Source organism: Pelophylax lessonae (assembly GCF_965119305.1).
Source record: "Pelophylax lessonae genome assembly, chromosome: 12".
Taxonomy (NCBI): Eukaryota; Metazoa; Chordata; class Amphibia; order Anura; family Ranidae; genus Pelophylax; species Pelophylax lessonae.
The window spans coordinates 214,226,237-214,249,131 of NC_138779.1; the positions used below are offsets into that span (position 1 = coordinate 214,226,237).

The 22,895-nt window shown below is 42.5% G+C and overlaps 1 protein-coding gene and 1 long non-coding RNA gene across 2 annotated transcripts in view; both read left to right on the forward strand.

The window, feature by feature from the left end:
* The first annotated feature begins 4,334 nt into the window (after positions 1-4,334).
* LOC309568049 (chymotrypsin-elastase inhibitor ixodidin-like) overlaps positions 4,335-22,895 on the forward strand; it is a 68,000-nt gene continuing 49,439 nt past the window's right edge. The window contains exon 1 of the mRNA XM_082273630.1: positions 4,335-4,370. The gene's annotated coding sequence lies outside the window, so the exon portion shown is untranslated. The remainder of the gene's footprint in view (positions 4,371-22,895) is intronic.
* Positions 4,761-10,878, forward strand: LOC309568058. The gene is made up of 4 exons (XR_014225990.1): positions 4,761-4,855; positions 6,486-6,540; positions 7,926-7,961; positions 10,796-10,878. It is a non-coding gene; the product is annotated as an uncharacterized lncRNA (long non-coding RNA).

The following is a 22,895-nucleotide window of genomic DNA, read 5'->3' on the forward strand; positions in this document are numbered from 1 at the left end:
GCAGTTCAGTTTTGGGCACCAGTTCTCAAAAAGGATATCGGGGAACTGGAAAAAGTGCAGAGAAGAGCAACCAAACTGATAAGAGGCATGGAGGAGCTCAGCTATGAGGAAAGATTAGAGGAAATGAATTTATTCTCTCTTGAGAAAAGGAAAATAAGGGTGGCTATGATCACCATGTATAAATACATAAGAAGGGGATATGATCACCAATAAATACATAAGGGGTCCTTATAGTGAACTTGGTGGTGAGTTATTCACTTTAAGCTCATCACAGAGAATAAGGGGGTCACTCTTTACGTCTGGAGGAAAAGAGTTTTCGTCTTAAAATATGAAAAGGTTTCTTTACAATAAGAGCAGTAAAAATGTTGAATAGACTCCCTCTAGAGGTGGTTCTGGCCAGGGGCTGACTGGCAACTTTTCGGTCCAGGGGGAAGGTACAAACCAAAGGCCCATGGTGCAGTGACTGGGCCCTCCTCCCACTCTCCCTCTTCCCGGCCTCCTCCTGACCGCTATTCCAGGCTGAAGCTTTGCTCCAGGTACTCTGTACCCACCGGCCGAATCCTGGTTCCTGACCTGGTCAGCAGGGGGCAGTTGGGGGGAGCTGGGACAGCTCGGTCGAGGCTGTGGGGGGGGGGGGAGGAGAGTCTCCAGTGGGACATGGAACTGGCCTCTGCTCAGACAAAGTTTACACCATCCATGCTGGGGGGGTTGTGGCTCTGTCCTTGTCTTCATCCTGCACTCAGTAGGTCAGCAGTGGGGACTTTTTACTTCTCTTCACCAGGAATCCTTTAGGCATGTCTGTGGCTGAAGCGGTGCATTTTTACGGATAATCAGTGTTGCCCGGGGGGCATTTGCCCCCATGCCCCCTGGCCTAGTCCTCCCCTGGTTCTGGCCAGCTCAGTAGATTGCTTTAAAAAAGGCCTTGATTCTTTCCTAGGTGTACATAATATAAGATATAAGTGGGTACTAATATTTATAGGTAAAGTTGATCCAGGGAATATCCGATTGCCTCTCAGAGGATCAGGAAAGATTTTTTTCACCCTGCTGTAGGAAATTGGATCATGCTTTGCTGGGGTTTTTTTGCTTTCCTCTGGATCAACTGTGGGTATAGGATTGTGTATATGGGATTGTATGGTTGTGTTTTTTTTATTGTTTTTTTATTGGTTGAGCCAAATGGACGTTTGTCTTTTTTCAACCTGACTAACTATGTAACTACTTGTAACTGAACCGCGACCCCACAATGCGCTTGTGGGCTCCCGTCAAAATACCAAAATACCTTCAGTCTTAAACATAGATATCAGGTATTCTAGCTGCCCCCCCCCCCATACAAAACTAGCCGAGAATAGCTTGTATAAGATCCGGAAAAACATTTATTGAACGGACTTACACACAATATATACCACACACAGGCCAGGTGAGCCTAATTACATTATCATATGCAGATGAAATTGTAAACAGAAACATAATTAAATTGAGCTATTTACCTAGCCATCTGGACAGAAACAATAGTTGAGTTAATTAGCAATTAGCAATGGGACAGACAGGCTTAGCAGAAAACACATCACACCTCAATACACAGACAATAGGAAGAGACCACCAGTAACAGACTGTCTGTCTCTTACATTGAAGAACATGGAAAAGAGGCCAATGTGATTAGCTCTTTTAATGAACATGTTCAGAATCAGACAGACCAGGAATAGTCTTCATATATTTGTTGAGAGGTATTGCCGATAAATATTACTGTCCCATGTGAAGTAATCGAAACCCTATTCTCAAGGTCCATTAAGTTGCTGTTCATCATTTTCTTGGTCGCCCTGTGCCCCTAATAGACACAGGGTGACTTAAACATAAGAGGGGGGTGAGAGAGGGATTTCTCAACCTCTCTAAGGTAAGCTGGGTTTTACGGGCCCCCCAAAACCAAAGTGACTCACACTACTTAACTATGAACTAAAGCATTTCATGGCTTAATTGCTCTTTGTGTGAATAATCCCTTCTTCAGCTGATGGAAAATCAAGACTAAAATAGTATTTGTGCATTCAAGAGGCGCACAGTTAATATTCTGCCGGCCACTAGGTCAAATCCCTATACAGTTGTGCTCATAAGTTTACACACCCTGGCAGAATTTATAATTTCTTGGCCATTTTTCCGAGAATGTGAATGAGAACACAAAAACTTTTCTTTCACTCATGGTTAGTGTTCGGCTGAAGCCATTTATTATCAATCAACTGTGTTTACTCTTTTTAAATCATAATGACAATAGAAACTACCAAAATGACCCTGATCAAAAGTTTACATACCCTGATGATTTTGGCCTGATGCACACAAGTTGACACAAATGGGGTTTTAATGGCTATTAAAGGTAACCCCCCTCACCTGTGATCTGTTTGCTTGTACAGTAATTAGTGTGTGTGTATAAAAGGTCATTGAGCAGGCTCACATCCAATCCCTGTCCAAATCATGCCGCCTTAACCTCCGCAACATCGCTAGAATAAGGCCCTTTTTAACCAATGACACCACCAAGCTTTTAATTCACGCCCTGGTTATCTCTCGCCTCGACTATTGCAACTCCCTCCTCATTGGATTACCCTTACATAGATTATCCCCCCTTCAATCCATAATGAATGCTGCTGCAAGACCTACCCACCTTACCAACCGTTCAGTGTCCTCCACCCCTCTCTGCCAATCCCTTCACTGACCTCCACTCAGTGTCCTCCACCTCTCTCTGCCAATCCCTTCACTGACCTCCACTCAGTGTCCTCCACCCCTCTCTGCCAATCCCTTCACTGAACTCCACTCAGTGTCCTCCACCCCTCTCTGCCAATCCCTTCACTGACCTCCACTCAGTGTCCTCCACCTCTCTCTGCCAATCCCTTCACTGACCTCCACTCAGTGTCCTCCACCCCTCTCTGCCAATCCCTTCACTGAACTCCACTCAGTGTCCTCCACCCCTCTCTGCCAATCCCTTCACTGACCTCCACTCAGTGTCCTCCACCCCTCTCTGCCAATCCCTTCACTGACCTCCACTCAGTGTCCTCCACCCCTCTCTGCCAATCCCTTCACTGACCTCCACTCAGTGTCCTCCACCCCTCTCTGCCAATCCCTTCACTGACCTCCACTCAGTGTCCTCCACCCCTCTCTGCCAATCCCTTCACTGAACTCCACTCAGTGTCCTCCACCCCTCTCTGCCAATCCCTTCACTGACCTCCACTCAGTGTCCTCCACCCCTCTCTGCCAATCCCTTCACTGGCTTCCACTCACCCAACGAATAAAATTCAAAGTGCTAACAATAGTTTACAAAGCCATCCACAACTCTGCCCCCAGCTACATCACTAACCTGATCTCAAAATATCAACCAAGTCACTCTCTTTGGTCCTCCCAAGACCTCCTGCTCTCTAGGTCCCTTGTCACCTCTTCCCATGCTCGCCTCCAGGATTTCTCCAGAGCTTCTCCTATTCTTTGGAACTCTCTACCCCAATCTGTCCGACTGTCCCCTAATCTATCCATCTTTAGACGATCCCTGAAAACCCTTCTCTTTAAAGAAGCCTACCCGGCTACTAACTAATAACACTGTTTCACTTGTTCCATCAGCTCATCCCCCACAGCTATTGCCTTTTGTATCAATTGACCCTCCCTTTTAGATTGTAAGCTCTAACGAGCAGGGCCCTCTGATTCCTTTTGTTCCAAATTGTATTGTAACTGTAATGTCTGCCTTCATTTCGTTAAGCGCTGCGCAAACTGTTGGCGCTATATAAATCCTATATAATAATAATAATAATTGAGTTTCTGGACTCCTGACAGACCCTTGCATCTTTCATCCAGTGCTGCACTGACGTTTCTGGATTCTGAGTCATGGGGAAAGCAAAAGAATTGTCAAAGGATCTGCCGGAAAAGGTAGTTGAACTGTATAAAACAGTGAAGGGTGTATAAAAAGACATAGAAAAAGAATAAAGATAAAGAAATCATACATTCTGCCAGGGCATGTATACTTATGAGCAGAACTGTAAATATCCTTATTATTAGGACAACCCCCCCCCCCCCCATACATGCCATGATTGCCATCGGGAAGAACAGATTTCAATAACTTTGCTCCACCAGAACACAATGATAGCTTACCATTGAAAAACCTACCCTGACATACTTATCATGTTATTTGTATACTAAGGAAAAAAAAAAAAAGATAGATAAAATGACATTTATACTCCTCCTCTTCAGATACAGAAATTGCCCAATGAACTTGCAAATAATCCATCCCACCCCAATTAGACTGAAACCTTCCCCCCCACCTCTAATATAAAATCATGTAAATACTGAGCTTGTGATTATTATCATTTTCCTACCTAGAGGGACAGAGAGAACACCACTCGGGGACTGTAAGTATCTTCACACTCACCTTCAGGTACTTCAGAATACTTTATTAATCCCTAAGGGAAATTATTAGGATGCAGTTACATTCACTGAAGACAACACAGGATTATAATAACCAACTGGACAAGACACAATGACACAATAACATTACCAATAACAACAATTAGTACTAATTCAAACTAAAAAAAAAAAAAAAAAAAACGGAAAACTTTTTTATAATTAAACCATCCAAACACACCAGGTACAAACACAAAATGATCAGTGAAACTTTTTTTTTTTCCCAATAAAAAGCTTTTATTGAGAAATAAATACAAACATTACATCATACAAAAGAAAACTTTATTATTACCTTTACATTGTTCTCTATGACAATATATATATTTTCCTGTCTGGAGGAGATCTTATTCTGTAATAACTGGAAACAAAGCAACAGGAATGTGCAGACTAGAATTCTGTTCTGTCAGTTCTAATAATAGACAGAACGTTTTCAGTGAGTTTATTTCTAACAAATATTTACAAAAGAGACTCAGTAATGTGTAACAAGATGGAGCTGATAAAGCTTGATGGAGCTTGAAAAAAAAAAAAAAAACTCCGCACAGCAATCAATTTTTTACTTTTTTTAGTTAAAATACCTCTGGCAACAGGTGGAAGTGCTTCCTAAAGATTTCTATAATGTTGTTGGACGACTCCTCTTTTTTTTTTTTTTTTTTTTAACTGACAAAAATTACAAAAAGAAACAAGACAACTAATAGTGAGAGAAACACCTTTAACATTTATACAATAATCTTCTGTGTGAGCTCAGGATCTCACCTTTTATATTATTTTTATACTATAGATCCCATTCCCTACTTCTGAATCTACAAAGATATAACAGACCTATTAATGTATATATATATATATATATATATATATATATATATATATATATATATATATATATATATATATATGTAAAGGAAGAACAACACTTTTATGATAACTTAGTTAAGTTGCTACTTTAAAAGCAGAGAATTATAACATGTAATAATAATAATAATAATAATAATAATAATAATAATAATAATATATAATAGTATAATAATAACATGTATAATTTATTATAATCATTATATAATAATGTCACTGATTGATAGACAACAGAGACAATAAACTACAGAATGGAATTCCATTTGATTTTACAGTATAAAAAGTTTATGTGATAAGTTTATTATAACTGTGTTAAGTCCCATTTTTGACAAGTAGCAGTAATATTTACGGTATTACTAGGCTGTATCTATCTATCTATCTATCTATCTATCTATCTATCTATCTATCTATCTATCTATCTATCTATCTATCTATCTATCTATCTATCTATCTATCTATCTATCTATCTATCTATCTATCTATCTATAATGAAAACAATTACCATATACATATGACAATATATACTGTGTATGTATATATATATATATATATATATATATATATATATATATATATATATATATATATATTGTACATATATATATATATATTTCTATCTATCTATCTATCTATCTATATAATAATGCCAGACAACAGACATAGGAAACTACAGAGAGAAGGAGAATTCCAGCAACAGACAAGATGTATCAAAGGACAACTTGTACCTGTTTACAGAGACAGATTCAAAGAGGTTGTAAACCTCCTAAAAATAAATAAATAAATAAATAAATAAATAAACCCTCAAAGACTAATGCATAATGTGTATAGTATACATCACATATAGCTCATTATGAAATACTTACCTTAGAACGAAGCCCTCCACAGCGGCGCCCGCTCACACCTGAGACGGCTGACATGTTCACTCGTCTTTGTTTCCTCCGGCTGTCTGATTGGCCGGAGCTGCAATGATGTCACTCCCATGAACGTGCCCAGGAGCCACCGTTCACGTCACAGGGCTCTGAAGGAATGGTACGGGTGGCCGTTCCTTCAGAGCGCGTGCGCCAATGACATCACTGGCTGCATGTAAAGTAAATATCTCCTAAACGGTGCAAGTTCAGGAGATATTTCCAGTACCTATAGGTAAGCCTTATCATAGGATCCCCTATAGGTAAATTTTACTTCCTCTTTAATACTTTGATTTTATTTTATTTTAGCTACCTTAAGGCAGAAAGATGAGAATCACCAACATTCTTCTTGCTGTTACTTTGGGTAAGTGAATATTTAAATACTTATTATTGCTGAACATCTGGTAAAATCAAAAGTTGCCCTTGCTGTGGGTACCGCCTTCCCATTCACACTGCCCTCATTGCTTGATTGACTTTGATTGACGAGTACAACCAGATAGTCAGGTTTTTTTCATGTGAGCCTCCGGCAGTGATCTTTGTATTCTGACAGCTGGGGAACCTTCCGCTGTCAGAATACTAAAGCTCTGCCATGGTACACAACACAGAGCTTTGTACAGAAGGAATGATCTGTCAGTTACTCTGTCAGTTACTCCAGGGATGAGAAACTGAGAGATCTATTAGTAAAAAGCCAGTATACTGTATATGTAATAGTTTGCAGATGCATAGTTATGTATAACCAATCAATATACACTTTTTATTTTATTTTTTTTTTTTGTTTAATCAAAAACATATAGCAGAATACATTTTGGCCAAAATGTATGAAGAAATTAGATTTTTACATTTTTTTTTAAATTAGATTTATTTCAAACAATATATATTTATATATAATATATATAATATATATTATATATCTCATCCGATCTCCCCATAGAGGACAGTGAGGATCTGACAGCTCTGTCTCAGCACACAGAGAGCGGAGAAGGAGCTGTCATCCGCCTGCTCAGCTCCTGCAGCCATGCAGGCTTCCCTGTAAAAAAAAAAAAAAAAAATTGTAAAAAATAAATAAATAAACAACAATTAAACATTGTAAGAAAAAAAATTGTAACAAAATAAATAAATAAATAACAATTAAACATTGTAAGAAAAAAAATGTAAATAAATAACAATTAAACATTGTAAGAAAAAAAAAATTGTAAAATAAAATAATTGTAAACATTTTTAACTTTTAAATAATGTAAAAAAAATAAATAAATAAAAAAGGCTAATTCACACAGGTTCTCTGTTATGTTTGTGTCTGCTAATAATGATTTTAGTGTATTTTTAGTGAAAATATTGTCTTGACATATTTGGGGGGCAGCCAGGTATGTTGTACGTGGCCCCCGTAATTTCTAACAGCAGCCCTGCTTGTAGTGCACAGTGGATTTGTCTTTAATAAATAAACCCCAATGGCATTTGGGACAGAGGACTGATTCCCAGTCTTCCCGGTAATTTATGGAAACAAGTTGTCGATCAATTCTGGCCATTTTTTTTTTTGGGGGGGGGGGGGTTTCATTAACTTTATTGCCCGACTATATTTACAGTAGAGCATGTTTTTTTTTTTTTGGACTGTAACCCACATACTTCCTAAATATCACAAATATTTATTGCATAATCAACACAAAATTGGCAAAGATACAGAATAAACTGGTTGCATGTATTATTGCTTATTCAGAACTAATTAAACTCTTCTTTTTTTGTCTCTCATCACAGCGCTGCTTGCAGTGTGCCAGGCTAGACCAGGGAATGGTAAGTCAGCAGGCAGCGGAGTCACAATAATAAAGAAAGAAAAAGTGCAAAGAGTCCGTATAGAAAATTTTGGATTTACTCCTTTTTTTCATTTAAATTTTTATGGACTTCTATATGGACTCTTTGCACTTTTACTTACTTTCATTTTGGATTCATTGTATTGATCATTTTATGACACATAATATTATTAGCACTACATTTTTTCTTTGTATTACCCTCCTTCATGACCAGGCAATTTTTTGCGATATGGCACTGCGCTACTTTAGCTGACAATTCGTGCGACGCTGTACTCCAAAAAAAAATTGATGTCCTTTTTTCCCACAAATATAGCTTTCTTTTGGTGGCATTTGATCACTTGTGCATTTTTTTATTTTTTGTGCACTATAAACAAAAAAAGGCTGACAGCTTTGAAAAAAAAAAAAATAATAATATTTTTTTACTTTATGCTATATAATACATCCAATAAAGAATGTAAAAAATCACATTTCTTCATCAATTTAGGTCAATATGTATTCTGTAAAAAAAAAAATCCCAATAAGCGTATATTGATTAGTTTGCACAAAACTATGGGATATATTTATGGAATTTTTATTTTTAAATTGTTTTTACTAGAATTGGCAGTGATCAGCGATTTTTAGCGGGACTGCGACATTGTGGCAGACAAATCTAACACCACGGGAAAGATTTATGTCATTTTTATTTTTATTTTTTTTTACTAGTAATGGCGGCGATCTGGGATTTTTAGCGGGACGGCAACATTGCCGTGGACAGATCACCTAACTGACATTTTTGACACTTTTGGGGGGTACCAGTGACATTACTACAGTAATCAGTGCTAAAAATATGCACTGTTACTGTAATAATGACACTGGCAGGGAAGGGGTTAACACTGTGGGTGATCAATGGGTTAAATGTGAGCCTAGGGGAGTGATTCTAACTGTGGGGAGGCATGGCTTCTGAAATGACCATAGAGACATGTTATCCTATATAGAAGGATCACAGGTGATCTGTGATAATTCCAGGGAGAAGAACGGTCAGATGTGTTTACAACAGCCGACCGTCCTTCTCTTTCAGCGGGGAACAATCGCGGGTGTCAGGCGGCAAACAGAGCCACCTGACCCGTGCATCGGCTTCCCCGCTGCTGACTGGGGTATGGGAGTGTGCCGGCGGCGGGGTGCGCTCGCCCCCTAGCTCCCTGCTCGCGACCGACGTAGCTCTACGTCGGTTTGCCTGGGGGAGCCACACTGCCACAGTAAATACACGGTGTGTGATCGGCAACCGGTTAACAAAAGGTCTGGATTCTTTCCTAGGCTCTGAATTCTTTCTTTCTTTCCTAGGTGTACATAATATAACTGGAAACTAATATTTATAGGTAAAGTTGATCCAGGGAATATCCGATTGCCTCTCGGGGGATCAGGAAGGAATTTTTTTCCCCTGCTGTAGAAAATTGGATCATGCTTTGCTGGGGGTTTATTTTTGCCTTCCTCTGGATCAACAACGGGTATAGGATTGTGTATGTTGGATTGTATGGTTGGGTTTTCAATACTGTTTTTTTGGGTTTTTTTTGGTCGAACCAGGTGGACTTGTGTCTTTTTTCAACCTGACTATGTAACTATGTAACCACACGTTGCACATGTGTGTCCATGGACAGCTGAGGTTTTTGTGCTGAGAGCGCGCTCGTTACATGCATAGGTGTGCGCAGCCTATTAAATTAGGGTGTGCACCCCAAAGCTCAAACACACGTGTTTGTGTGTGTCTACATATATATGACCCCAAGACATTTATCTCCCTGCCAGGACATTGAAAGACAAGTGCCTAAAGACTTCTCTTATGGCAGAGCCAGTAAGAGAGAGGTTTTTCCCATCTTCCTACCAGCACAAAAAGTGATAATGTTAATGTACATAGGGTGATTAGGGTGTGCCCAGGCACACCTGGCACACCCTGTGCGCACGCCTATGGTTACATGCACTGTGACCAAGCTGCCATAGACAGATTTTGCTATCTGGTAATGACCGGGAGCCAGGGGGGAACAGTTCCTGGTCGTGTGACCATTATACAGAGATGTATAGTAACTAAGTAGAACTACTTCACTACTGTACTTAATTACTGAAAGGCGGTATCTGTACTTTCCTAGAGTAGAATTTTTTTCTCCTACTTCCACTTTTACTTCACTACATTTTTTTCAATGATTTCAATACTTCTACTCCGATATTTTTTTTTTGTGCTGCATAGTTACTCGTTACAATTATAAAAATTACCACTGCCAGAACAGTAGATGGCAGGTTTCATGAAGCTCAAAACATGTGTATTATCAGCGCATACGAAAATAAAAGCTACTGTGTGTATAAATAAAAGCTGCATTTGAAATAATAAAAAACAATATGATGTTCAAACTTTTGACTTCTTTCTTTAATAACTACATAACACAGTACTTGTACTTTTACTTTCAGTACTTGAGTAGCAATTTTTTTTTCAAAACTACTGGTACTTTTACTTTCAGTACTTGAGTAGCAAAATTTTTAAAAAAAACTACTTGCAATACTTAAGTACAAAAAATGTTGAATACTTTAGTACTTCTACTCAAGTCACTTTTTGATCGAGCACTTGTACTTTTACTCAAGTATGGGTTTCGAGTACTTTATACAACTCTGCCATTATGACAGTGGTCACGTGATCAGGTAGTCCTTCCCACAGCCCTGGGCATAAATACTCTATTAAAGGGAAGCTGGGGCTGGGAGGGAAGGGATGGGGGGGGGGTTTAAGAAAATGCTTTGCTTTAGTGGCCTTGTAACAGACAATCCTCTTGTTCCTTCTCCGCAGAACACCAGTGCCAGCACCCTCACCAGGTTTGGACTTCTTGTGGGACCTACTGTCCAACCAATTGTGTAAACTATGGACATGGAGTAAGACCCTGCATATATCAGTGTGTCCCAGGCTGCTTCTGCGTGAAACCATACATCTTCGAAAAAGGAAAGTCCGGCCCCTGCGTCCTCCCAGATCATTGTCAAAAAAGATACACTGAATACAATGAATAATCTGTGTCTAAGGCCATCTGGAAAGAGGCGCAATTCTGTATGTGACACATGAGAAAGCATTGTACATACCTTCTGTCTGAAAAATAAAGACCTGTACATCCTGCTGGAATGTGTCCTGGGCTTTCAATTAACGTGAAATTACACTATATTGTCAAAAGTATTGCCTTTACATGCACATAAACTTTTTTTTTTTCTTTTTTTGAAAATGTCTTTTTATTGAAAAATTGAAATGTATGGGTACAAAAAAATAGCCCCTGGGCATTCCCCAGCTAATTAATACAAAAAACAGAGAAATACTAATAACACCTCCTATTACAGAACACAAAGAGAGAAAAAAAAAAAAGGGAGGGGGAAGAAACAACACACCTTACATACACCTCGCTCTGTCATTCTCTTATAAAACCACTTCAAGGGTTGATGAATTATAAGGAGATTGCTGTTCCCTCTCAACTAGCCAGATAATGTATTGGAAGCAGGGCCGCTGATAGGGGTGGGGGTGGGGGGTGGGGGCCTCTTGTAGGGGGCCCGAGCACACAGGGGGGCCCACACAAGGAGGGGGATTAGTGATGAACGACATTTACAGAAATCTTCCTCCAGCAGCTGAAAGCTGATCTCCCCCCCCCCTCTCTTTGCTGCCAGCTTTTATCTGCTGAGAAAGACAGTTGTCCCTCACTAATCCCCCTCCCTGTGTGGGCATTTCTCCCCTCCCAACACTAGAGCTAATGTTAGCTTTGCTAGGTGGGTTTGTTATCTCTGTAACTTTGTTTCTCTCCCTGCAGTTCTTCCTGTACTCCTTGTCCCAGCCTGTATATTTTTGTCATCTTTCTCCCCCATTGCTCTGTTTTCCTGGCCAGGGCCGCTGATAGGGGGGACCACCAGCCCTCTTGTAGGGGGCCCGAGCACACAGGGGGGCCCACACAGAGAGGGGGATTAGTGATGAACAACAAATACAGAAATCTTCCTCCAGCACCTGAATCTGATTTGTCCCTCTCCCTGCTATCAGCTTTTATCTGTTGAGAAAGAGACAGTCGTCCCTCACTAATCCCCCTCCCTTGTGTGGGCCCCCCTCCCAGCACTTATCTCTGCTCAGGAGTTTATTTGTAACTTTGTTTCTCTCTCTCTGTCTCTCTGATCACTGAGCTCCAACTGCCCAGCCTGTATATTTTTCTCATCTCATCTTCTTTTTTATTTAACATAGTTTTTTTTTTTTTTTTAGATTTAACAGGAATTATGCAATTTATGTTATATTTGTGTCTGCTAATAGTGATTTTGTTGTAAATTTAGCTAAATATATCTTTAATATTTTCTTGGGGGGGCCCTGCCAGGTAGTCTGTACAGGGCCCCGCGATTTCTAACAGCAGCCCTGTTCCTGGCACAGTCACAGCCGATCAGCTGCGTTCCCACGAGGTGAAGAATTTACTGTTACACCGGTTCCATAGCTGCCTGTTATCTTGTCCCAGTGCAGTTTAGTGTGCTTTATGTAGCTGGGCTTCCCACTCCTCTAGAATATTAACTCGTGTTTAGAATCCTCTCCTGAACAAATGTGAGTCCCTGCAGAGGAGTAAATTCCTACATATTATAAACTAAACCTTATCATGGGGAATGAATTTGGTCTGTGGACTCCTGATCATCTGTTGTCAGTGCCATCTTAAGAGCATTAATGAACCCCAGGCAATGCAGTGCACTGGGGCCCCATCTACACAATCACCCACGAGAATAATAAATGCAAATTATGGATACGGCGATATTTATTGGTACAGCAGTGCCAGGCTAATGACAGCTTCCCAGTTCAGCGGCTGGGTCCGGTGACCACACACACACATGGACAGGAGTCAGACTCGACTGTCCCCTGTGCGCCTGTTCCCGTGGAGGTGGACAGGCATTCCTGCAGTTGTGGGCTTCCCCTCCACGGCCCAAGTGGCCTGACAGTAGCGCAGGGCTGATAGGCGCTTGCCAGACACACGGGAATCAGGACTAATGCTTGGCTGGGGCTGGGTCACTGGCCAGGTGGGGCCCCCCAGGCAACTGCCCAGCATGCCCATTCGGTAAGATTGCTCTGTCTGTTGTATACTCCGAATCTGTCCACAAGTGCCAGACCTTCTCAAATTGCCTAGGGCAACCCCCGGGACAAATAAGTAGCTTTGTATAGGGGTACAAACTTATTGATTAAACTCTTCCAGAAGGGCAAATTAGGGGCTGTGTCTGATTTCCGCTTGAGCACTATCGCCGTCCTGGCATAAAATAATAGGAGACCTAAAAGAGTAGGCATCGCCCTACTAATGGCCAGAGAGTCAACTAAGCCCAGGAGGCAAACACCAACTTTTACGGGAACCTGTATAGTTGTTAGGGTAGATATAAACTGGGTCACTTCCCACCAGTTGCTACAAATCTCAGGGCACTCCCAAAAAATATGAACAAATCCGGCACTTGGGTCACTAGAGCATCTCCAACAGCAAGAAGAGGAATTGGTGTATAGACGATGTAGTCGTTGTGGTGTAAAATAAATTCTGCGCTCTATTTTAATTTGGATCAGCTGGTCTTTAGTCGATATTAGTGCTTGAAATGGGCTGTCCCAGAGTTCCTCCCAGTCTTCATTGTCCAAGTCCTGCTGCTCCAAACACCATGCAGTTAGCAGGGCATCTAGTCCCACATAAAACGGAGGGAAGTAGTGACTTGTAGATCACAGAAAGTGGATCTTTACTAGCGTCATCCCGGAGGAGAACCTCCAACTCATCCTGCTCCAATCTAAACAAAGAGGACCCAAACTGCGATGCATAGGCGTGTCGGAGTTGCAGGAATCGGAAGAAGAACGCATTAGGCAGTGTTAATTTATCTTTCAACCTATCAAATGTAAATAGTGCACCACCATCACAAATATCTGAAAGGTATCTGATTCCTTTAGCAGCCCAAAGACCGGGGTCTGGTAAGGAATGAAATTCCGGTAGCATGGGATTGAACCAAAGCAGAGTTGATGGGGACCTTTTACCCCTCACTATTTTGCAGTGATGGCGAACCTTGGCACCCCAGATGTTTTGGAACTACGTTTCCCATGATGCTCATGTACTCTGCAGTGTAGTTGAGTATCATGGCAAATGTAATTGCAAAACATCTGGGGTGCCAAGGTTCGCCATCACTGCTATATTGGGTTTAATAATGACAGCATTCTAGGCCTTAATAAGGGCCCTCATAGCGGCTGTAAGGGGCGGGTGAGAGACTCTCAGACCCCTGTAGAGGAGATTACGGAGGGTCTCATAGTACGCAGCTTCTAATACTACTGAGGCATTTGTGTCACCAGGGATAAGCCAGTTATTAGCGTGGGTTAGCATGGCTGCCAAATAGTAGGTATGAAAGTCTGGGCAAGCCAAGCCCCCTTGTGTCCAAGGTCTGCATAAACCTTTCCTTTTAAATCTAGCTGGTCAAGATTGAAGTGAATCTAATTGTTTAACCACTTTACCGCTGCTCACTAGAGCTCTACTGTGGCAAAGTGGTTCGATAACGTCTGGCGACGCAGACCTACGTCGCTAGACATTCCCCTCTCTCGGCGGCGCGCGCGCGCCGCCGGAGGCTCGCTCCCACTGTATTCAGTCACAGCGGCAGTCGGGCCAGGGGAGGAGCAGCGGCGATCGCCGCTGCTCTTCCCCGATCATCGGGGAATCGAGTCTGGAGATCCGCCCGCTTGTGTAAACACAAGCGGGCGGATCTCCTAAGTGACAGGCAGTGTCAGATTGCAGGGTTCAGCATAGCTGAACCCTGGATCTGTCCCTGTGTCACTCAGTCACCTCCCCCCACACATGTCAGTAAGCACCAGGCATACATTAACCCCTCCCTCTCCAATAAAATTATCCCCTTCCCTGCCAGTGTCATTTTTACAGTAACAGTGCATATTTATAGCACTGATTACTGTAGTAATGTCACTGGTACCCCCAAAAGTGTCAAAAATGTCAGTCAAGGGTCCGATCTGTCCGCCGCAATGTCGCAGTCCCGCAAAAAAGAAATCGCAGATCGCCGCCATTACTCGTTAAAAAAAAAAAACACCAAAAACGACAGAAATCTTTCCCTTAGTTAGTAAACGCAATAACTTTTGCGCAAACCAATCAAAATACGCTTATTACGATTTTTTTTACCAAAAATATGTAGCAGAAAACAAATTGGCCTAAAATGATAAAAAAAATTCGATTTTTACATTTTTTTGGGGGGGAATTTCATATAAAAAAATGTGAAAAATATTGTTATTTTTTCAAAATTGTCGTTCTTTTTTTGTTTATAGCGCAAAAAGTAAAAATTGCACAGGTGATCAAATACCACCAAAAGAAAGCTCTATTTGTGGGAAAAAAAGGACTTAAATTTCGTTTGGGTACGGCGTTGCATGACTGCGCAATTGTCAGTTAAAGTCGCACAGTGCCGAATTGCAAAAAGTGGCCCAGACGTAAGACAGCAAAATCCTCCGGTGGTAAAGTGGTTAAAAAAGGATTTCGGTAGCCACTCTGGGGCATGCCTAAGACTGTATAATAGAAACGGGAGGATTTTCATTTTAATTCAATTAATTCTCCCAATAGGGGAGAAAGGGAGATGTTACTAGGCTTTCAATCTCTGTTTACACTACTGAAGAGCTGGGAACAAATTAAGATGTCTAAAATCCTTAGTGTTGGGAGAAATATTGATCCCTAAATATTTAAAAGTCGGTGCCCATTGCAAAGGAGAATATGAGTCAGCCACGCACATGAACTTTAATGGCATCCCAGTCTTAGTCCGTAGGGTTCAATATTGAGTTGGCCCACCCTTTGCAGCTATAACAGCTTCAACTCTTCTGGGAAGGCTGTCCACAAGGTTAAGGAGTGTGTCTATGGGAATGTTTGACCATTCTTCCAGAATGGCATTTGATAGGTCAGGTACTGATGTTGCACGAGAAGGCCTGGCTCGTGGTCTCCACTCTAATTCATCCCAAAGGTGTTCTATCAGGTTGAGGTCAGGACTCTGTGCAAGCCAGTCAAGTTCCTCCACCCCAAACTCGTTCATCCATATCTTTGTGGACCTTGCACTAGTGCGCAGTTATGTTGGAACAGGAATGGGCAATTCCAACAAAGTTGAGAGCATGAAATTGTTCAAAATGTCTTGGTTTGCTGACTCCTTAAGAGTTCCCTTCACTGGAACTAAGGGGCCAAGCCCAACCCCTGAAAAACAACCCCACACCATAATCCCCCTTCACCAAATGATTTGGACCAGTGTACAAAGCAAGGTCCATAAAGACATGGATGAGCGAATTTGGGGTGGAGGAACTTGAATGGCCTGCACAGAGTCCTGACCTCAACCCTAGAGAAAACCTTTGGGATGAATTAGAGCGGAAACTGTGAGCCAGGCCTTCTCGTCCAACATCAGTGTCTGACCTCACAAATTTGCTTCTTGAAGAATGCTCAAACATTCCCATAGACACATTTCTAAAGGAGTGTGAGGGGAGGCACCCTAAAGCGACAGAACCCACTAGGAACCCCCAAGTGTGGAGGTGATGATGATGATGGCATTTCAGCAGACGCAGGGTTAAAAAGCAAAGATCTGGTGGGGATGGGCAGCACAGGGGATCCTGTGGTGGGTAGTTACTTGGTGATCCCAGATCCCAGCCCCCCACATGATGAGCCCCATGGAGGGGGGTGACCAGGGATCGAGGAGCCGGTGGGGGTGAAGTAAGGAGCTGGGTTCTGCAAGTCATAGGAAACATTTGGGGAAGCATTCTGCAAACAGCCTGTGTCTGAGTCTACCCTCCCCTTCCTCCATCCATCCTGGGCCCTGAGCACCAGCAAGCCAGCACTCTCCTTCAGTGGATTTTCAGCTTCCTCCTGTCTCAGGTCCTTCCTCCACACACCATTGCGTCACTGCGGGTGGCATTCACATGCAGAAGTCCCTGCAGATGCTGCCGGTGCTATGCCAAACACAGCTAGCGCTGGCCCTGATGGTGTCACCCCCTCTGGCAGGTGTCACCCAGAGAAGATGGAGATCTTGTGTTCCTGCTAAGCAGGAACACGGATCTCTGTCTTCCCCCAGTCAGTTCTTGCCAGAGTCAGGATCAATAGTGTGAGGCGGCCATGAACTCCACCAACTGCCTCCATCCAATATGTGTGTGCTTAATGGCCACTCAGGGCTTTACTTTAGCGTGGATCTGGATCGGGAGGACTTCTTAAGTCCTGATAATGTGGAGAAAGGTAGGTTGTCTTGTGTCACTTTAGCAGTTTAAATGGTGGCTGACCATAACTGATCTTGGTTTTAATAGGTGTGGGCACACCCTAATCACCCTGCATGGTGCAAATTCCCCCTGTTTAGGCTCCTGATATTCCAGCAAAGCCCCCTAATGGGGCTCCTAAAAAAAAGGTAAAAAAAGAATTTAAAAAATTGTAACAAATAAAATAATAAAAATAAAAACTCCTAACACCATCCGCAGCTCTATCAGTGGCGGCTGGTGCATTGGGGGCGCAGGGGCGCTGCCCCCCCATTCATGCATTCGGCCACCTAATCTACATGCGGGGCGCCGGACGCATGGACTTCAATGGGGCTTTTTTTTTTTTTTTTTTAGCCATGTGATTAGAGCCAGAGGCTCTAATAGGCTTAAAAAAAGGGTGGGCTCGGGGTGCAGTGAGCCCACCCAGTTGTGTGACTATAGCCAATAAAAATTTGCCATTGTTTCACGGATCCTCCTCTGGCCAATCAGGAGGCGGGTCTTGAGACCCATTTCCCGATTGTCTGAAAGGAGAAGCCATGCCATTAAGCATGCAGGAGGAGGGAGGAGATGCAGAAGACAGAAAGGCAGAAGGAAGAAGCCGAAGCCGTCGCCAGATATCCAGGCAGGGAGAGTGAGCAGGGGGGGTCCTGTCCTGTCCCCTGTGTCCTGTCTTCTTTCCTGCTGTGGTCCGAGGGGGGGGGGGTGGGTGTGCGGCCTGGTGTGGTCCAGGGGGGGTGGGGTATGGTACGGTCCATCTGCCGCCCCCACCCCCCCCCGCCCCCCCGGGCCCATGGAGCACCAGCCGCTCTATATTAATAACCATGGGGAGAGGGGGGCAAATGCATATTAATGGCCATGGGCAGAGGGGGGAAACTCCATATTAATGGCCATGGGGAGAGGGGGGCAACTGCATATTAATGGCCATGGGCAGAGGGGGGCAACTCCATAATAATGACCATGGGGAGAGGGGGGCAAATCCAAATTCATGGCCATAGGCAGAGGGGGCAACGCCACATTAATGGCCATGGGCAGAGGGGGGCAACTCCATATTATTGGCCATGGGAAGGAGGGGGCAACTCCATATTAATGGCTATGAGCAGAGGGGGGCAACTCCATATTAATGGCTATGAGCAGAGGGGGGCAAATCCATATTAATGGCCATGGGGAGAGGGGGGCAACTATATATTAACGGCCATAGGGAAAGGGGGCCAACTCCATATTAATGGCTATGGGCAGAGGGGGGACAAATCCATATTATAGCCATGGGCAGAGGGGGCAACTCCATATCAATGGTTATATGCAGAGGGGGGCAACTCCATATCAATGGCTTTGGGCAGAGGGGGCAACTCCATATCAATGGCCATGGGGAGAAGGGGGAACTCCATATTAGCCATTGCAGGAAATGCACTGAGCACTGAGCCCTACTGACAAAAGTCTCTGCTCTATTGACACCTTCCACTGCTCTACTGACGCCATTAGTATCTATACACATGCGCACACACATATGTGCTTGAGCTTTGGGGTGCACACCCTAATGCAATAGGCTGCACACACCTATGGGTTTACTAGTGCCGGTATAGCAGTTAGGATGCTCATTAACCAAAAATATCAGTCATGGTCAGACTGCGGCAGAAGGTCGGGTTATCATGACTTCTCTGGAAGTGTTTGTCCAACAAACAGATCCTGGGAACGTCTCACCCTTCTCATTACACAATCACATGCAAAGTATATCTGGACAAATGAATATTACGTGAGGGGATTTTTTTTTTTTTTTTACCTTTGGTTAAAATACGACATCTTCTGTCTGGACTGCAGGCCAAAAAGTCACATTCCTGTAAATATCCTTATTAACCACTTCAGCCCCGGAAAGGTTTTACCCCCTAAATGATCAGGCCATTTTTTGCAATTCGGCACTGCGTTGCTTTAACTGACAATTGCGCGGTCGTGCGATGTCGTACCCAAATACAATTGATGTTCTGGTTTTCCCACAAATAGAGCTTTCTTTTGGTGGTATTTGATCACTTGTGTGATTTTTATTTTTTGCGCTAAAAAAATTGCGAGAATTCTGGAATAAAAAGCAATATTTTTCACATTCTGCTATATAACATCCCAAATAAAAAAATCAAAAAAATCAAAAATTTTCATCCTTTTAGGCCAATTTGTATTCTGCTACATATTTTTGGTAAAAAAAAATCCCAATTGATTGGTTTGCACAAAAGTTATAGTGTCTACAAAGTAGGGGAAAGATTTATGTCATATTTATTTATTTATTTTTTTACTTGTAATAGCAGTGATCTTCGATTTTTAGCAGGACTGCGACATAGACACATCGGACTCCTAACTGACATTTTTGACACTTTTGGGGGTACCAGTGACATTACTACAGTAATCAGTGCTAAAAATATGCACTGTTACTATACTAATGACACTGGCAGGGAAGGGTTGATCAAAGGGTTAATTGTGAGCCTAGGGGATGATTTTTAACTGTGGGGGGAGGGACTTGTGAAATGATCATAGAGACCTGTGATCCTATATAGAAGGATCACAGGCGCTCTGGGATCATTTCAGAGAGAACAACGGTCAGCTGTGTTTACAACAGCTGACCGTCCTCTCTCAGCGGGGATCGATCTCGGGTACAGTGTCGCACGGCAGCACAATTGTCAGTTAAAGTAACGCAGTGCCGAATTGCAAAAAATGGCCTGGTCATTAAGGGGGCAAATCTTCCGGTCCAGAACTGGTTAACAGGAAGATGATGTGAGTCAAATTGCTGTTACAATGTATCACACAATACATCTGAACAAGTTTATACATTGCATAGCCATAGCTACTCAATAGATCTGTCTTTACATAAACATTACAGCAATAAAAAGGATGTCTCGCAACATTGTAATTATTTTGTTTATTTTGTTTCTAATTGATGTTTTTTTTTTGTTCACATCACAGTAAAAAAAAAAAAAAATTTTTGAATAAATAAAATAAATAATAAATAACTTCATAAGTGTCGGTTCACACTATGGCGATCTGACTTCGGGGGCGACCTGTGAAGTCGCGTGCACCGCGACTTCGGCGCGACTTGCACGGACTTCACATAATGGAAGTCAATGCAAGTCGCTCCGATGTCGCCCCAAAGTAGTACAGGAACTATTTTCTAAGTCGGAGCGACTATTAGAACGGTTACCGTAGCACAGAATGGACCGCGACTTGTCAGGCTGACCAGTCGCCTGACAAGTCGCGGTAGTGTGAACTGGCACTTAGTGGAAGGATTTTTTACTGCTATCTGGGGCTTCATTAGAGAGACCTCCCTTTACTTTCTGTCCTGATGACAATAGTTTCAACAGACAGGAATTGAGGGGAACTCTCCGACAAGGATACAGAAAGAAATAAAATCTGATCGCACAATAAGACAGCATATGAACACCTTACCATAGCTCAGGATATTCATTGTCCTTTCCAAAATTAAAAAATGAAAGAAGTTCAGCTGTCAGGGGAGGAGCATCATGGATGGGGAGAGAACTGTGCAACAGGCAGGCAACACGTTTCATGGACATGCCCCCTTTCTCAAGCCTGACCGCTGCTCTGCATATGGCACTTTTTAAAGCAGATGCCCTGGTGGACTACAGGGCTCACCTAATCTTTATAACACAACAAATCACAAAAGGATTAATATACGCTACATATTAAAGCAAGATAGAAAATACTATATTCTTCCTAAAACAATCAACAGGTTGGAAACAAAGGAAAAAGGGAGGGGGGGTGGAGAAAGGTATCTCCTAGAAGTCAAAATGGGACACCCGTTTTGACTTCTAGGAGATACCTTTCTCCACCCCCCCCCCCCCATTTTTGATTATGGTTACAAGTCAAAGGACTGCACCTTAGCTATTGCCTTGGTGAATGGGTTTAAAGCAGTGGTCCTCAACCCTGGCCTTCAGGGCCCACTAACAGGCCAGGTTTGCAAGATAACTGAAATACATCCTAGGTGATATAATTTGCTGCTCAGTGATTGCAGTACTCTAGTCTGCATCTCCCCAAGGTAATACTTAAAATCTGGCCTGTTAGTGGGCCCTGAGGACCGGAGTTGAGGACCACTGGTTTAAAGGTTCTACTTGGGAGCTAAGAGCCGGTTCACATAGGCGCGACCCGACTTTGCCGGGCGACCTGTGAAGTCGCGGTGCGCAGCTCGCACCGCGACCTCGGAGCGGCCGGCACAGACTTCATATCATTGAAGTCAATGCAGGTCGCTCCAGGTCTCCCCAAAGAAGCTCAGGACCCTTTTTCTAAGTCGGAGCGACTTGTGTCGCTCCTATTAGAACGGGTCCTGTGCTACTCTATGGCAGGCGACCCACGGTGACTTGTCAGGCGACCAGGTCGCCTGACAAGTCGCCCCAGTGTGAACGGGGTCTTAGGGTGTGATATCTTTTGAATTTAGAAACAAAGGAATCAACTGGGACTAGAAAGGTGTGGTGGGAATGGTGGGAATAGGTAAAAACACACTTTAGAGCTGTTAAAGTGGAACTTTTTTAATCTGCATGCAGCTAGCATTAGTAAGGTATATTATATTCTAGTGTTTTGCTGATTTTAAAAAAAGATATAGGTTCCTCAATATCCATACCAGACACTTTGAATCTGGTATCGATTTTAGGGGGAACCCAAAAAATGAAACAAGAAAAAAAAAAAGGTGTGAGGCCCCCTTAAAATCAACACCATGATACAGTTAAAGGGGAATCCAATGCAAGAAAAATGGCAGGGGGTCCCCTCAAAATCCATCCCTGTCCCTTCAGATTTTAAGGGGAAAACCACACAAAAATGGTATAGGAGTCCACCAAAATCTATACTAGTCCTTCATTTGAGAACAGGCCTGGAAGGTGAGGGTCTGCCATGCTGCCATGCTGCTCCCCTCTTTCTGACCCATATCAAGCCACATGCCCTCAATAATATGAGGTTCACGGTAATAATGACAAACACCTTTTCCCCACAACCCTGGCCTTTGGGGGGGGGGGGGGGAATCTTACCAGAAAAAAAACAACCTAAAAAAATATCCAGCATTGTAAATCCGTAATCCATCCTGCCGATCCATCTGCACCCCTTACTCCTCACCATTATTGAGAGTTCTCTGAGCCATTATGTGGAATGTAAACAAAGGGCCAACAAGGGTTTGTGACTTTGTTTACCATAACTGATCTTGGACCAAATTCTGAGCTCAAATAGGAGACATATAGGTTTACTAGTGTCAGTTTAACAGTTAGGGTGCTCCTAATCCAGTAAAAGGATATCAGTCATGGTCAGTTTTTGGCAGATGTTTAAAGGTCAGGTTATCATGACTTCTCTAAAAGTGTCCAACAAACAAATCCCTGGAACACCTCACCCTTCTCATTACACAATCACATACAAAGTATATCTGCACAGCTACATTTTGCTTGAAAGAAAATTTTACATGTATAGCACCTGATTTCTTCTCTCTGGATCAGCCCATGATGTCTGAGATGGAAACTAAATAGCTAATACAGTTGCATATTTAATAGGAAGGGATGAGCAGGGTAATCTTTCCAAAATATATTATTATTATTATTATTGTGAAATTCCAATTTTTTGCCTTCAATAACATTTCATTAATATTATTTTAAAATGTTCCCATATTATTTAGGTTAAGGTTAGGATTTGAGTTAGGATTAGAATGAAGGGATAGGTTAGGGT